This window comes from Berghia stephanieae, chromosome 2 (genome assembly GCF_034508935.2).
Source record: "Berghia stephanieae isolate SIO BIC M18660-M18661 chromosome 2, UCSD_Bste_1.3, whole genome shotgun sequence".
Lineage (NCBI taxonomy): Eukaryota > Metazoa > Mollusca > Gastropoda > Nudibranchia > Aeolidiidae > Berghia > Berghia stephanieae.
In genome coordinates this window covers 58838062-58851686 of record NC_088361.1, presented here as the reverse complement: position 1 = coordinate 58851686, position 13625 = coordinate 58838062, and positions in this window count along the sequence as shown.

Here is a 13625-nt window from a genome sequence, read left to right as displayed (position 1 = left end):
AAGCCCCATCAATTAAACTACAACTCTTACTACTACTACTACTACTACTCTCTCTCTCTCTCTCTCTCTCTCTCTCTCTCTCTCTCTCTCTCTCTCTCTCTCTCTCTCTCTCTCTTTTCCTCTTTCTGTTTCACTGTCCCTCTCTCTCTTTCCATTTCTCTCTTTTTATCTTTCCCATATCCATATATCTCTCTCCTATCAATCTTCACGTTAGCTTTATAAACGTCATCTGGTTATAGAGAGATGATATTAATCTGTTACAATTATAAGAGGTGCTCAACTTAGTTTACTATTTTTACCTTTGTTTTTGCAATGTTTAACAATTATTAAAGGTACTTTAGACTTATTTGTAAGATCTCTAACCACTGGGATACAGTAACAAAGATAAATCAAGCAAATACTTTCAGGCCTTTTGACCAAAAGTTAATTTTAAATCTCTTGAACAGAAGGTATTTTTAAAAGATCGTTTTCAGGAAAGGATAATTCAATTAAAATTTACATAAAGTAAGTCATATCTCTACTATTAAGAATAAATATACACAGATGGAATATAATTTACGAACCTAGGATATTTTATGTTATGATTTTGTTTGACAGATGGACCGATACATTTTCCTCCTTTTTGACAAATTGCCATTATCTTCACTGTAGAACCTTTCCCTCATCTTCCTTCTCACAAGGGCTGAAATGACCTTAAAGTGCCGCAAGTGCCATAAATCTCTAAAAACACAAAGACCACAATTATTTTAACCGTAATAAGATAGACATTACATGTGGAAAAAATATTCACCAATTCAGTTGCATTAAGGATAATTAACTTGTGGCGTATTGCACAATTCTCTTAGTATTTTTATATTTTTATTTTAGACGAGACGCATTGATACATTGCTTCACTTTTCTGTTTGATCTTACCCCCACTCCCCCTCCTCTTTTATTTTTCTTACTTTCTCTTTGACGCTTGTACCTCCAATACTCAATGTTCCATCTTTCTACTATATTATCACGTTTCTTTTTGTCTTATAATTGTTGCAAATGCTGTGTTGAAACTCTTTTATTGTTAAGTCCCAGTTTAGACACAATGACAAGGATTTATCTCTATTCTTTCTTTAAATTAATCCCTTTGTCTTAGTTTACGCAAAGGACATATGGTCAAGATATTTGTATTGGCTAATAATAATTAATTCAAGATCTCTCATCTTTAAGTGTTCTTTTATTATCAATGTTTTCAGCTTTGAGGGTGATCTCAATGCGGACCTAGTGTTCTTGTAGAAACAAATAAACAAAGACTATGTTTTAGGAGAACAGTTTTGCCCAACATTAACTTGGCTCAGCTAAACAATATAAATGTCTTTGGTGACTTTGCCAGTGCTTTTTCGTAAAATATTTCTGCATTTCCTGAATGTACCAGAAGCTTCTCCAAAACCAAGAGTCACAAATTATATTTGTCAAACCTGTTTCATATATGTTTTTAATTGTAAATCTAGAATTTTTTAACTCTTTCATTTTCTTTCTTTTTATTGGCGCTGAAATGACCTAAATAAGTTGCTAGCGCTGTCAAATCCTTAAAAAACAAAGCATAAATAGACTTATTGTTCAACATTTTTTTTAGAAACAGGAGGAAGGAAATGCCATATTTCCAACTATCTTTTTAAAAATAGTTTTTTACTTATAATGCGTTCCTTTGTTCTCCAAACAATGTACCCGTTATGGCATTTCCTTTTTCTCTCCTACAGTTCTGGTTCTTAAAGTCCTCAGTTTGGTTTTCGTGAAAACTTTAATGTAGGAAACTGAAAATTTCAAGATTGTGTGTTAGGTGTGACCTTTATGCCAAGTGTGTATATAAAGTTTTGCGTGCCACATGAAGAGACATAACGTGAGCCGAGAAGAAGATTTAATTACACAAAATATGCGCAAGACGCTATTGTAAATATGTATAAATTATAAATGCAGCCGAAGTCTTATCAACTGTGGTGATGATAAGGTCATGGGGGTTATGCATTTTTGGTGTGTGTGAGGTTTTTTTTATTTGTTTATGTGTGTGGGCAGGTATGAGTGTGGATGTGTGTATTGCACTGTGTGTATATATGAATTTGAATTTGTGAATGCCTGTGAGTATTTCCTTTTATGCTCTCTCTCTCTCTCTCTCTCTCTCTCTCTCTCTCTCTCTCTCTCTCTCTCTCTCTCTCTCTCTCTCTCTCTCTCTCTCTCTCTCTCTCTCTCTCTCTCTCTCTCTTTCTCCTGGGTGGGGTTCCTGACCTCCCATAGTTGGCAGGGGGGTACAAACTGTGTCTTCTATCCCCTTATATCTGTTTTCCAACATTCTTTGTCTTTGTCTTGGATTGAGATTACTTGGTTTTGTCCTGGCCCTGGCCGGAGTCCTAGCTGGGAGGGAAACAGTCAAATGCATAGTTATTGTTTTGGGAGATGATATTTGTTTCCTTGTAAATCATCTCTCTGTTATGTATTATTATATTTTTATTTTGAATTTATAATGTAAGCATTTGAGGGTATTCCTCTTTGTTGGATTTTGTGCTTGTGTCCGGATGAGACTTATAGGTGGTCTCAAACTAAGTACTTTGATAGTGTGCTCTTGGAATCTACATCTGATCCCTATTTGTTCCCAGTTCCCCTATGTCTTACTTTTTCTTGGGTGCTTTATTTGTAATTCTAGAACTTTTTACTATCCCATTTTCGTCCTTTTTACTGGCGCTGATATGACCTAAATGTGTTTCAAGCGCCGTAAAACCCTTAAAATCAAAACAAAAACAATCTCTCTCTCTATCTTCTCTCTCTCTCTCTCTCTCTCTCTCTCTCTCTCTCTCTTCTCTCTCTATCTTCTCTCTCTCTCTCTCTCTCTCTCTCTCTCTCTCTCTCTTCCCACCCCCTCTCTCCCTCTTTTTCTCTTTCTATCATGGTCCCTCCCTACCATCTTCCCTTTCTCCTCAATCCCCTCTCCTCCCCACTCTTGTTAATGGATTTCACTTCCCATTTATGTGATAATGTAGTACTTTGATTTGGTTTGCGTTACGATTGTCATAAACACCACCACTACCATTATTATCATCACCATTATCATCATCATCATCATCATTATAATTATCATCATCATCATCATCATCATCATCATCATCATCATGTCAGACTGTTTTGGTGATGATTTTTAATTATTATTTTTTTAGATATGGTACGAAAATGTTGTTGCTGCTCATAAAACTTTATGATTATGATGATGAACTGAGTTGTGAAGAATGTATGAACAAAATGATTCATGCCGATGAACTCTGCCATTTCTAATAAATTATATGTCAGGAGGTTTATAGTGTTGGTGTTACTATACTAAGTATGCAGAGGTGGATGTCATTTTTAAGAATGGTCATGATTTAGTTAAATTCTTAGATTACTTAATCTTCCACTTGTGCTTTTTATTTTTTTTTAAATTTTACTATTTGTTAATTAATTAGTTATAATTGTAAAAAAAATTGTGAACCTATTTCTGCTGGGTTTGAAGGTAATATGTTTTCATTAAAAGTGCGATTGTGAGATATTCACTTTGGATTGCACTATGGGTAAAAGGGGGGGGGGGGGGGGGGGGGGAGGAGAAGAGGATGTCTTCGTTCAACGTCGGTGACCAGATCCATTATCTTTTCATGTCACCTTTTCTCTAATGAAGCAAGAGATCTAACAGACTTACCAACATATAGGCAGGTGGCGGAGAAAAGGAAAGGAAAATAAAAGACGCAAAACAAACGAAACTTTCCCCACAGTGGATCAAACTAATGTGTATCTATTTACAAGTCTGATAACCCAAATCCAGAACAATAATGCTAATTCGACCCCATTTTGCGTTGGGTTATCAAACCTGTATATATATTTATGGGTGTTAGGGGGTACTTTTAGGTACGAGAGTGCTCGATAATTTAGGTTAGAGCATATAAAAATAAATAAAGGCGCTCACGTATTTTTAAGCCAAAACGAACTTTTCAATGTCTTTCATAGGAAATGAAAGACACTGAAACGTTCGTTTTGTTTTAAAAATACGTGAGTGAATATATATATATATATATATATATATATATATATATATATATATATATATATATATATATATATATATATATATATATATATATATATATATATATATATATATATATATATATATGCATGTAGGATCGTGCTCATCCTAGAGAGCTTACCACTACGTCATATTTTCAACATTTACATGAACAGAGCAAATAAATATGTTTAAGATGGGTACTAAGGATTTCGTTAAAATGTTTACAATGTTTAATTATTTATTTATTTATTTTTTTTTTTTTCCTTATTTGACTTGAAAGCAAATTCCATGAATACCTGATGTCTCATGATGATATGTGGTACAGTTGGACTTGAAGAAAGATGTTATGGCTTAGGATGTAGTCCTCACACGTTCTCTTGATTATTTTCATTTTAAATATTCTGTATGTAATTCTCAGGAGGTGTTCCGAAAAGTTGTTGCATCCAGTGTGTTTAAATTGATCTAGAGAATTAACACTTTAGGCAAATGGAAAATTGTAATAAACCATTTCATTTAATTGAATCAAACCACTTGTCCCTCATTGAGGGAGTGGGATTTTGGGTTGCTATATGGGTCCATTTTTTGCCATGTCTGCTTTTCCATCAGAGATCATTGATCCTCTCCAAGTGACTTTTGTCTGGATTGAGATAGATGTATATTTTTCTAAGAGAATAAATTATTTTTTATTGTGGTCACCTCTGTATCGTATTTATTGTTTAGATATTATAATTTAAAAAAAAATCATTTGATCATCTTAGAGGGATATGTGATAGTGACTGACGCTGAAATGACCACTTTTTGCTTTTTGTAAAAAAGGCAGAAAAAAAGAAAGATTACTTTTGTTTATAAAAGATTCGTAGCCATCGTTTTAAACAGAGAAATTAGATTGGTCGAAAACTTACGGAAAAAAAAAATAATTAAAAAAAATTCCATCTCCATATATTATAACTATGTGAGACCTCTTGGTTGCCACGCCATTTTTGTTGCATGAAAAGATGAGAGTATGGAAGAGAGTAGATATATGGAAGGATGAGTGGGTCGGTGGATGTGGAATCAAAATGAGAGTACTTTGACGAAATGTAAAAAGATGTATGAAGTAAAAACAGTGAGGTTGAAATATCGATATGTATTTTTTGTTACAATCGACTTCGTCAGCAAATCAGAGATGAGTCATTTGGTGAACGTTGGTTGCTATTGATTCATTAATTTACTAAACGATGTTTCCATGTTTCCCATGAATAATATTATGCATTTCTGTATAGAAAATAAAATAATTTGTCTTGTTCTAATGATACTTATGTCTTCCGCTTTATTTATTTTTTTTTTAGCATTGTACCCCTGTTCTGGAATGATCCTTATTTGGTTTTCCTATGTGTCATGTTTTTTTCTTGCAGGGAAAATCAGAAATTTTTGTCTGAGTGGAGTCTCCTGACCTCCCATGGTGAGCGGAGAGGACACTTTTGCTTTGACATCCATCCTCCTATATCTGATATCTGACTTCCCTTTCCCCTGTCTTTGTTATGGATTGAGATTGTGAAAAAGGAGGACATTAGCTGAGAGGGATGCAGTCATATGTATAGTTCACTTTTTTGAGAGATGGTAATTTTTTTTCATTTTAATTCAGAAAAGTGAGTGCAGCAGGCACTTATGTTGATAGCAATAAGAAATGAAGTGAGTAGGAAAGTGCCAGAAGACAATAGAGAATAAAAGTTCGCGGCGGCGATGGGTGCTCGAACCCGCAACCTTACTGTTACAACTCCGTCTGGCGAGGGAGATCGTGACTCTACCTTATGAGCTATCCACGACCCAAAAAAAGATTTCTTCTAACCCGTCTTATTAGAGCCTTCTCTCCCCGACTTCTTGAGGTCACGGGTTCAACACACACAAACGTCGCGAAGTTAGTTGGCCAGCATTTAAACTAAATAGTAATAGCCAATATTCTCAACACAAACGTGTAACATAGAAACGATTGAGACATTGAGTATGCTCCGGTATTTGGGGTGAATATTTTAATTCAGAAAAGTGAGTGGAGCAGGCGCTTATGTTGATAACAAGAAATGAAGTGAGTAGGAAAGTGACAGAAGACGATAGAGAATAAAAAATTCGCGGCGGCGATGGGGGCGGGCCAGGGGAGTTGTAATAGTAAGGTCGCGGGTTCGAGCCCCCATCGCTGCCGCGAAATTTTTATTCTCTATTGTCTTCTGGCACTTTCCTATTTTTTTCATTGTAAATCACCTATCTGTTATGTACTGTCATAGTTAAAATAAAAGATGCTGTACTTTGCAAACATTTGAGTGTATCGTTCATAGCGGGATCCTTTGCTTGGCCCTGGATGGGAATTTAGGCAATATCGTAATAAACACATCGATAGAAGTGCGCAATCTACTGTTCCATTTGTTCATTGGTACTTTTAACTTCATACAACTTTCCCCCAATCAGTATCTTTTTTTTTTACTCTTGCTGAAATGACCCACAAGTATCGCTAACGCCATACAACCCTAAAACTGACATTTTTTTGGGGGATGATTCCTTGCAAATCCTATTTCTGTCGTGAATTAATGTTATTGTATCTCTGTATTTTGTTAACCCATTTCACGTATTTCTCTAGACTAGGATCGTGTGCTTATTTTGCAATTTGGTGGGGCTTTCCTATGGTTTTAAACTTGACACACTGGGTGGGGTTCCCTACCTCCACAGTGGGCAGGGAGGTACTTACCGTGTCTTCTATCTCCTTATATCTGTTTTCCAACATGCTTTCCTGGGTGGGGATCCTGACCTCCCATAGTGGGCAGGGAGGTACACACTGTGTCTTCTATCCCCTTATATCTGTTTTCCAACATGCTTTCTGTCTTTGTCTTGGAATGAGATTACTTGGTTTTTTTCCTGGCCCTGGTCGGAGTCCTGGCTGGGAGGGAAACAGTCAAATGCATAGTTATTGTTTTGGGAGATGATATTTTTTTCCTTGTAAATCATCTCTCTGTTATGTATTAGTATATTTGTTATTTTGAATGTATAATGTTAGCATTTGAGTGTGTTCCTCTTTGTTGGATTTTGTTCTTGTGCCCGGATAAGACTTATAGGTGATCTCAAACTAAGTACATTGGTGATATGCTCTTGGAATCTACATCTGATCCCTATTTGTTCCCAGTTCCCCTAGGTCTTACTTTCTCTTGGATGCTTCAATTGTAATTCTAGAACTTTTTACTATCACATTTTCTTCCTTTTTACTGGCGCTGATATAACCTAAATGTGTTGCAAGCGCCGTAAAACCCTTAAAAAACAAAAAAACAAACAAACAACATGCTTTCTGTCTTTGTCTTGGTATGAGATTGCTTGGTTTTGTCCCGACCCTGGCCGGAGTCTTTGGCTGGGAGGGAAACAGTCAAATGCATAGTTATTATTTTGGGAGATGATATTTTTTTCCTTGTAAATCATCTCTCTGTTATGTATTATTATATTTGTTATTTTTAATGTATAATGAAACGTAAGCATTTGATCTTGTGCTTGTGTCTGGGTGAGACTTATACTATAAGTTATAGGTGATATCAGACTAAGTACATTGATGGAATCTACATCTGATCGCTATTTGTTCCCAATTCCCCTTTGTCTTACTCTCTCTTGGGTGCTTTAATTGTAATTCTAGAACTTTCGACTATCCCATTTTCTTCCTTTTTACTGGCGCTGATATAACCTAAATGTGTTGCAAGCACCGTAAAACCCTTAAAAACAAAAACAAACAAACTTGACACATGGAAAAGTGCCATTGACCTCTCATCATGAGACTTGTATAAGACAATATTGTCTCTCAAGCTTTGTATTTAAAAAATTGGTCAGAAAATTCGTTCTCCAAATATCGATTGATTTCAATGACCCTCATCTTGGCAAAAAAACCCAAAACAAACAACCCTCTTAGGGAATTCCAAAAAGCAGGAGTGTAAAAATATTGTACAATCCATACCGTTAAGTAAATCCAACATTGCTGTTTCAAGGGAAACAACTAAATATTTTAATTGAAGAAAAACTATTTAACAGAGTTTTGTCCCTTATTCCGATCTCGTTTAATTTTCCCGTTCCACTCCAAATCCTTTTCGAGATTGTCCTACTCATTACATCGCTCAAGTTGATGTAGTTGTCAAGGATTCAAAAAGTAAACAATTAACTCACAACACACCGAAATCTCGGGATCCAACCCGTTTGTTGAGCTGGAGGGAGCCCCCAACTTCCTTTGTGGGAGGTCACTTGCTGTGTCTTCTATTACAATCATTATCATCGTAACAAAAACATGTGATAAAAAAAAAGATGAATGAGTTGGAAGACGGATTGATTGTTACGCTGTCCAGTTAAAAAATCATCAAATGTAGTTGGAAAAATAATCACAAATAGCCGTCATCAAAAGATAAACTTGTTAGTAACGCTACGATTAAGAGCAAGACAGCAAAACATGCTCTAATTTAGCTCCTTGGGGCTACAAAACATCCACATTGCCTCACATGCAATGACATCAGACACGACGTGGGATATTTTATTTTGACATGAATTGTCCAGCTACAGCATCGCCTGTAGGATTCGATCTGATTGACGGCGCTTGCAATGAATACATAAAAAATAGATAGAAAACTGCAAAGCAGAGATGCGATTAAACCAAACTAATACTAACATATTACTGTTGATTCGTATTTCTAAATGTTAGTTTCTCTGGTTGGCATATAAGTTAATAAGAACAAACGGCAATGTTATGTCAACGTATTCTATTTACGACCCCCTTCTTCCCCTACCCTGCTCGTTTCAACAATGACATTCATGCAAACAGTCAGTTTTTATGTATTGAAAAAAAAAAAAGGACACATGAGAACTACTGGATTTTCAATTCACTTTTTGCATATTTAATTAGCTGTATGCCAAGTGCACCGAATCGATATGATGGAGGCACGAAAAGCTTAAATTATTCCTTTACACGCAAGGTTCGAGTTTATCATATCCTGTTTTTTTTTTTTTTTTTTTTTTTTTTTTTTTAACAGTGAGAACTGTAATAGCGATGTGACCCGAGCTTCATTATCTAAGCCAGGGCTGCATCGCTCATAAAACTACTCCTTCGGTGAAGATGATGAGGTCTGTAGTTTTGACACATAAATGAATTTGAAAGAAGTTCAATGTGGCCGTTAAAATGTTAAGTGTCTATTCGGCGAGGGACGAGGATTATTTTTGACAACGAACCGACTATGAGAGTACTATAGTGCTAATGGTATCGGGTTTATAGCGGGGATCAAAATCAATTTATCGATTCAATCACAAAGGAATATTATGATGGCTGAGATAAAAAAAAAGCATTGCACGAACTTATACATGAAGGACCCGGATTCGAACCGTCACTAAGTAAGGTCCTATTACTCATTTTGGGAGACTGCCTTGCAGCTAGCGCCTAACATTGTTTTTGTCTTTATGTTTTTGTTCCTCCTCCTCCTCCTCCTCCTCCTCCTCCGGTCCTCCTCTTCCTCCTCCTCCTCCTCCTCCTCCTCCTCCTCCTCCTCCTCCTCCTCCTCCTCATCATCATCATCATCAGCATCATCATCATCATCATCATGTCTTTGGTTTTGGAGAGATATACTTAGAACATATTTCCCCGATAAACAAATAATTCGTATCCGGTCACACGACTCCTCCTCCTCCACAACAACCATCACCTCTCCTCTTCCTCCTCCTCAACGCCATCATTATCGCCTTCTTTTTATATTTCTTCTTCTTCTTCTTCTTCTTCTTCTTCTTCTTCTTCTTCTTCTTCTTCTTCTTCTTCTTCTTCTTCTTCTTCTTCCTCCTCCTCCTTCTTCTCTTGACCACCACCATTTTACATAACATGAAAAAGATTCTTGCAAGTTTTGAAATCGGCTGAGAAGTGTGCAGTGCTAGAAGACAAAATAGATTTTAGAATATTTTCGTTTGCAGATGATATTGTAAAAGAAAAGACACGCCAAACATTCCGTAATTTGATGACGATATAAAACTAAAACGAAACTATTAATCAGATTGGTTGGCAGTTGATCATACGGTCAGTTCAGTATGTCCCAGAGTGAAGCATGTTGTTTTTTACTTTTTTAATGTTTTTGATTAAAAAAGATAAAATTAAAAAAAAACTTAACGTAGATCTAACATGAAACTGAGCTTTGCGTGTCAAGTGATATTTACTCAACGTCCCAATCCAGCCATTGCCATCTCATCAATATTTCACCCAAGTTCTATATTTGTCTTTGATTTATAGCAGGGACCAGGGAGCTTTTATGAGTAAAGCGTTGAACTCGGGACTCGACATGCCATCAAGTAAATTATTATCTTCCCTTATTTCTTTGTATAATATTTGTTTTAATCATATGTGGCATTTATAAATTTGTAACCAAATGACAAATTGGCACTATTTTGAGGACAATAAAGACGTAATAAAGACGTAATATTATTATTGTTATTATTATTATTATTATTATTATTATTATTATTATGATTATTATTATGATTATGATGATGATGATTATTATTATTATTATTATTATTATTATTATTATTATTATTATTATTATTATTATTATTATTATTATCATTATTATTATTATTATTATTATTATTATTATTATTATTATTATTATTATTATTATGATGATGATAATGATGATGATGATGATGATGATGATGATGATGATGATGATGATGATGATGATGATGATGATGAAATAACAACAACAACAAAATACAAAGTAACGAAACCTTATATCGGGAATAATTATATTATAGAAATCCGATTCGCCTCACTGCCACTTCTCTCTTGAACAAAAGTAATTCTTTACACCCCCAAGGCCCAGAGAGCCGGAGTTTATCCCTGTTTAAACAGAGAACGGCAGCAATTGCCTACTAACCTTTGGGTAGGACTTTGTCGTAAAGTAATTTCCGCCAGAACTATTGATTGGGAAATTGTGTAACTGAGGATGGGGTTATATATTTAAAAAAATTCGACTGCATCCGGAATCGATATTGGTCCCTTTGCTTGTGAGGCGAATGGTCTACCAACTGACCTATCGGCATCCTCATCTCTCCTAGTAAAAACAAAAATATGTCATATCTAATAAGTAAAGTGGAACGTTACCTAAAGAATCCATATTTCTGGGGTAATACCAAAATCTAGAGGTGCCTAAATGAGTCAATAAAATGTATAGTAAAATACAGGGAGTAAAATTGACTCTTATAAAAGATACAAAACAAAGTAATTTTCTGGGGCAATGTTGTCTGCTAAGGGGGTTCCCCTTTGGTGTTTACGTGTTTACCTTCGTCCTACGTTTATTATATCTACCATAAATTCCTTGTCGTAAGCTGATAAAGTGTTTCGTTTCATCCAAAATATCATTACTGGAATACAGTTATGTGATATGAATGTGGAATACGAACGGAGCACAACCGATAACACAGCAATACTAGTAACATCTTACAATCTTACCGCAATAAAATAATAATGATTAAAAAACAATATTTATACCATAGCCTGAAGTTTATAATGCAAAATTCACAATCCTGGGGAATTCGTCCCTGTTACAGAAATATTATATGTTCTTGGGGAAGGATATGTTCATGATAGCCCGACTCATATGCGGTTGCAAAATAGGGACAATTGGTTTTTTAATCTTTTTCTGAACCCTCTGTCAAGTTGACTGTTCTTTGATAGACTCTAAGTGTGATGGACTAGCGTCCAATTGCAACAAATCGCTATGCTGGCCAAACCCTCTATTCTATAAAATTAATATATAATATCTTCCAACATCATCAACATTAAAATCTCGATGATAAAAATTCACACGATAGTGATATAATAATTTCTGGAATCAATCATGTCGTGTTACAACTCGTAGCAACAAAGTATTATTAAATACGTGCTTTTTCCAGAGTACAACAGTTAAGTGGTCAAAGGTCAAACCTCTTATTAACCACAAGTTGATTAGTTGTGCGCACCTAACCAGTCTTGATCTGATGAAAAATAAAAATAAATCCTTCCTCATATCTGGCCTATCAATGGAAGATGGTGATCGTTTGATCTTATGTCGAGTTTAGAGTTGTCAGTTAATTAATGCCTATGTCTTTATGGGTAAGAATGTAAGTATGATTACTCTAACATTATTTTCATTGACTTCAAAGCAACACTAAGCACATTATTATCTATACTTTGAGAAGTTAAAGCAACCATTTGCTTCGTGCTTTTAAACGTAAGTAAGAACCAATGAAAAAAATCTGGCACATTTTACACAAACACGGTCATTTCGATCGGTGTCTTCCATTGTGTTTACTTTATTGTTTTTGTTTTATTGAATACATGGTTTCATCGCCATAATTTACTGTTAGATATAAGATAATAATCCGTCTATTAGTCAACGTGTGTCAAGCCGTGACCTTCGTAAACTCATGGCCTGACACTGGCCAACAAATGACGTCAAAAGACAAGTCTTTGGCCACGAAAGAAAACAAAACGTGAGTTGTATTCAATAGATCAACCAATGGGATCATTTATTGTTTCCTTATCCACCACTAAAGACAACTCACTAGGCGGTCCACAAACCTAAAAGTGACGTAAAAATATGGGTCTTGGTGGGTCTTAGTGTCAGGCTATAATTTAACGATGGCAACGGTCTAGCCCTAAAATTATCAAAGATCTCTGTCCCGTAAACCTGTGGACATTATCTTTGGTAGAGGCAAATCATCAGCCATTTTAATGCATTTCGTTATTTGAAGTCAATCCGCCAAGCAGTGCTTAGTTGGGAATGCTTATCTTTTTTTTTTTTAAAGGTTGCCAAGGAAAATGCGGATAGACAATATCCTGTACAAGGATCTGCCTAAATGGGCTCATTGGGGAAAAACTTGAGCTTTTATATAGCGCAATGTCCACTAAACGTGCTCAAAGCGCTTTACAAGGGGTCCCTGGCCAACAGCAACACATAACATGTAGGACGAGACATGACGCCTGTCAGGCGATATTACAAATTTTTGGGACAGAGACAACGCTGTTAACGGCCAGGTACTCATTTTACACCTGAGTACGGTGAGAGAATGTGAGTAAAGAGCCTTCTCCAAGGACTCAACTATGCGCCGAGCGAGGCTCGAATCCAGGACCTTCCGATCCGAAAGCGAGTGTCATACCACTAGACCACATAGCCGCACACGGGAAGGCCTCTGATAATAAAAACCAAATCAAACAAACAAACCCTTGTACAAAATTTGCATCCCGGTTCCATAGAAAGCGCGAGAGAAATCAAGTCAGGTGTTAAATTAGAAAATGAAATAAATATGAAAGTACGATAAAGGAGTCACTGTTATAAAAGCAAAAGTCGATACAGTGTTGGTTTAAAAATAAATGAGAGCAACATGCGCACATAGAGCTGTCAATTCTTCTATTCCAGCCAACCGGTACTAAACATTCCTCGGGAACATCTTGATCCTGGTATTGGGTCATCGCGTCAATGAATTAACCAGTTAACTGCTGTACTCTGGAAAAAAGCCGTATTAAAAAAAGTTGACCAGAAAACTCATCCTTCAAATATCGATC